This window comes from Aphelocoma coerulescens, chromosome 6 (genome assembly GCF_041296385.1).
Source record: "Aphelocoma coerulescens isolate FSJ_1873_10779 chromosome 6, UR_Acoe_1.0, whole genome shotgun sequence".
Lineage (NCBI taxonomy): Eukaryota > Metazoa > Chordata > Aves > Passeriformes > Corvidae > Aphelocoma > Aphelocoma coerulescens.
Genome location: NC_091020.1, coordinates 20,294,936 through 20,299,578, shown reverse-complemented (window position 1 = coordinate 20,299,578; position 4,643 = coordinate 20,294,936). Strand labels below are relative to the sequence as shown.

The 4,643-nt window shown below is 41.7% G+C and overlaps 1 long non-coding RNA gene across 2 annotated transcripts; it reads left to right on the top strand.

Moving 5' to 3' along the window:
• Positions 1 to 1,116: 1,116 nt before the first annotated feature.
• On the top strand, positions 1,117 to 1,678 carry LOC138112477 (uncharacterized). Of its 2 annotated transcripts, none has more exons than XR_011151752.1 (3): positions 1,117 to 1,285; positions 1,395 to 1,500; positions 1,591 to 1,678. It is a non-coding gene; the product is annotated as an uncharacterized lncRNA (long non-coding RNA). The 2 variants fall into 2 exon arrangements; XR_011151751.1 differs by having other exon boundaries at positions 1,122 to 1,281.
• The last annotated feature ends 2,965 nt before the right edge of the window (positions 1,679 to 4,643 follow it).

Sequence of the window (4,643 nt, the reverse complement as noted above, 5' to 3'; positions counted from 1 at the left end):
AATTAGAGCAGAGAACAAACAAGAGTAAATTGTCAGCTTCAGCAAAACCATCTATTTGAAGCTGGAGGCAAATATCAGGATACCTTCTTTCCTGAACATTTTGGGCCAGACTGCCTCAAACGGTGGAAATCAGAATCAAGTTCAATCAACAAGGCTTTCTAGCATATTCCCAGTAGCAAATTGACTCCTTGCTGAGCTGCCAGACTCCAGCACTTCCACCCACAGACCTGCAGAAGTGCCCAGCTGCCCTGCAGATACACGTTAAATGTAGCTTCAGTGTCTGCAAATGGAGACCAGTGCCGTCACTTGCATAAGGCACAGGGTCTGCTCAGTGTTGAAAAAGAGCATGTTTAGTATGCTGAGTTTCTTTAGGGAAATGGGTGACCACAGTTAACCTCCTTAAAGTTTTTTTCTGCTGCAGCAGGTTTTTAAAGCAAAGAATTTATTGGTGTGAAAAACCAGACATGCTCTTAATGCCAAAGTTGCAGTGCCCTTGTTTCATATCTGTGTTTATTTCACAGCACCATTCAAGCCCTGGTCCAAGTAGTCTCAATAATAATTGCTTGTTAATATTAGAGTGGTTCCTCAGGAAGTTCCTATGTGACAAAAAACACTGTTGACAGATTGAGAAGAGAAATCAGGTAGAAATCCCCCCTACTGCACCAGCACTTTAGGATTTGTTGTGAACCTAAACATGTGAAGAATATAGCTTTCACCCACAGATGGCGATGAACACAGTCTGTGCCTTCCCAAGATAGAAAACCGCAGATTCAGGCTCAAAGAAATGCCAACACACAGCTTAAAGAAAGGGGCTCTCGTTTATGTTAAAACAGGATAACCAGTTTGGCATGAAAAAGGTGGGAGTCAGATTGGTATCCACCCATTCATGAGGCTCTGAAAAACCCAGGAAGGCACAGGCTCAGAAGAAAACTGCCTCATCCTAATAAGGCAGAGCTGTCTGGCAGTGACATAGTCTGGATGCCTTCTATATGAACTAAGGCACGCCATCGGGGAGCCGCTCCTGCGCGGCTCGGGAGCCATGTCATCTTTCCATCAATAACTGAGTGTGCTCACCTCTGCAGGACTGCTTGTGCTGAGTTGCACACAAATGCTGTGCTCGCTTGTGTGCTGCAGGAAAATCTCATGTTACAAGAAAAGCCACTTACGGATGTCCCGAGTTACCCTCTGCCTCTCCTTCAACACGAAAGCCCAGGGAAAAGAAAACAGTCACCAAGACTGACTAGCAAGCATTTCTTTCTGCACAAGGGATAAAAAATTATAGCAAGTATTTTATTTATTTTTTTGACGCTGCAGTAAAATGATACTGCTTCTTTGTTTGACTTTTCAAAACCTTCCTTTGCTTAGATTTAACTTGATATGATTGAATCCTTTAGAAATATTAGATTTGAAATGGAAGGCAACAGCTCAGAAGAAAGGCATCTATGCAAACAGCCATGTTTCTGTCTATTGCTGAGGGGAGGCGGCAAGGTGTCTGCTGAGGTAGGAGATGCTGCTCACTTATTTTGAAGAAATGTCTTTATTTCTTCATATATTTATAACATTCATATCCACTACTTTAATGCATTCCAGGGAGAGGCAGATCTCTCTACTTTTGTCAAGAGAATCAGCTGAAAACAGGCCAATAACAATTTCTGGACTTTAAAGCAAGCTCTCTGGTTCTGCAGGAAGGAGGAGATTTAGCATTATAAGCACAAACAAAAAACCAAGTCAATCACAAAGAAGAAAGTAAGTATATCATGTCAAAATTTATTAATGTAGGTGCTGTTCTTATACTTCATAGCCAAAAAATGATCCTTCCTGCAGCAAGATTTCCATCTGAAATTTTAGGATATTTGCTTGATTAAGTACTGCAAGATGTGCCTTTTGTGCCAAAACTTCATTTTGGTCTATTGGCATTGTGGAGCTTTGTTATTCAATCAGAAATACCCCATGTATTAAAATGAAAATCAATACTCAGCTACCTCTACTACGTCTTACTCTTTTCTTTCAATAGTTTTAAATATTGAACCAAAATATGGTGTCATGTTGACATTTCATACTTTTGCAAGGCAGAAAAATTAAAGCAAGTGATGACCTTTTCTTACCACCTGCAATAATCAAGTACGGCTCTACTGGTCTCTTAATCCCCCTCCATGCCCTCCTTACAGGTTTAGTACTACAATGGGGTATCAGTGGCTAAAAAGAGACCAAGAAATTGTGGTGAGGGACAGAAAATGTGCTGAGGTGCTCTTAGGTGAATGAACAGTGGAATTGTAAAGATTTTGTTTAAACACAGGCATTTATCTCTTAGCAGAACAAAGTATGAGCTTATTCAATTCTCAATTTATGAGATAGTTTGGGATTGCTTAATCATCATTGGGGCTCCCTAAACTTCAACTACAATGAATTTTCAGTTTGGAGGAAGTGTTCTCACTTGCTCATCAATTACTCAGGAAATGAAGGTAACTCCGACATTCACATACAGAGGGGAGCTTCCCCCACAAACCTCCCAGTCACTGTAAGCAGCTCCTTTAACAACCAACTCCTGCAAAAACATAAGGCACTCAAGAGGTGCATCAGGCCAGGCATAAATACACCTCTATGCTAATAATGCACAAAAGAAGTTGGAAGTTTGAAAGGTACTCCCAAAAGCCCTTCTAATTGATGTACATACACATTCCCAATGAAAAAGGCAACAGATCCCTTTGACGTGCCATCTCCTACAGAGAGGCCTTTTCTCTGCCATGTCAGACTCCACCTGCGCCAGGAGTGAAACTGGGTCTGGCTAGAGATCCACAATTATCTTACAAGGGTCCTATTTCACTTGCAATTCTTTAATAGTTTCACGGTTCTAGACATATTGTTTCAACAGTGTGCAACTTCCCTGCATGAGCTACGGCTTCTGCTTCAAATTGCCACATTTGTGTAAGTGGACAGAACCAGTAATTTGAATTCACGGACCTTGGAACACTCCATTCTGTTTGAGCAACAGAGAAGGGGATTGAAGTATGCCCAGCAAAGAGACCAAAAGCATAAGCAAGTATGAGGCAGTGCATTGCAAGCATACAAAGCATTGTCAGGGTGCCCTGCCAAGCCATTGTAGGTGTAGTCAATATAGAAACCCATCTGAAATTTTCCAGAAAACACTTTCCACATGACTGACATCTTCTACACGTCAAAACCAACAAAACGTTCATTATCCCAGCTCTCTGTCCCAAGCAGGCAGGACAAGAACACATGCTGATACATCAGCATTTCTCAGGAGAGAGAAATTGTCATTTATGACCACCTCTGCATTTTTCTCCTTTAGATGAAGGATTTCTTCCCTCTGCACCAGAATCTGTCAGCACACACCAAACAATAATGATGTATTTAAATGTAGTTACTCAGCACTATGTACCCAAGCACCTACAGCTGAGAAAGCTGTTCATTCAGTAAGCCAAATTTGGAGCCTCATTCTGCTTAACCTGAGGAAATGCTCCATCGTCATTCCACTGCTTATGCCCTTGTTCTGGCATCCACAGAAAGCCTGGTGACTCAAAAGTGCCCACTCTTGGGCAAAAGAAAATGGAAGACACTCCAAAATATAAGTACAAGAAAAGAAGTCTCTTCAAGGCAGGGAGATCACTCACCTCCAACATCAGTTGTAATGCAGGTTTGCTAGCCTGGACTCCTTCATTCCGATTGAGAAATAGGTCCTTCATTTCACTACTTCCCTTACTCTTAAGTTTCTCTTTGCTCCTCCATGTCACTGTAATGAAAGAATAGTCAGTCCAGTCCCAAGCAACCATTCTGAGTATGTATTTCAACATTGTTGTGGTTAATTAGCTTGTCAGATAGCAGTCTGGGAGCAGTGGATATATATGTCCCTCAGGCACATTGCATATTTTATCTTTGCCATATCACTAATTATAACCATGGTTGTGATTAGAATGCCGAGATTCACGATTTTACACATCACTCTTTCCTTGCCTATCCTAAGTTTCGTTTCAGCCTCCTCTCTCTGGCTCCAAAAGCAGAGACATCAGTAACATGGAATGCCTGCCAATGAGCAGGAGTGAGCCAATGCTGATCCCTCTTCCTGTAACATGCCCTGGCTGAGCATGTCCAGGCTAAAACATCATTACAGCCAAATTTTCACATCCCCAAAAGCAGTATTACTTTGTATCACTACGTACTAGTACAAACAACACTCCTCACAAGCTTCTTGAACAGACAACCTTTAGATTAAATGGAGGAACTGGAAGCAGGTTTTAAATTAGCTTTTCCATATACTAGAGGACACTTCGTATGTTTAGTTGCACTAAAAGCACCTAATCCCTTTAAATTCTTATCCTTTCAGAGACCTGCTAGGATTCTTGAAATGTAATTCAGACCAAGACACCTGGGATAAGTAAAAAAAACCAAAACCAAACAGTGAGAGAGAGGGAGACCAAAAAAGCATATAAGGCCATAAAAAAGAGTTGTGCAGGACTCAAATACCCGATCCCAGACTCTCTTTGCTTGATTGCCTCCTAGCACTGGAGAAAACTCAATTTGACAGATACCTACTTTTTCCACTTCCCCATCCAGGTGCCCTGAGCTGCACCACTTTATCCAGAACTGCCTCAGCTGAGGGTAAACAGAGATGCTCAGCATCCTGC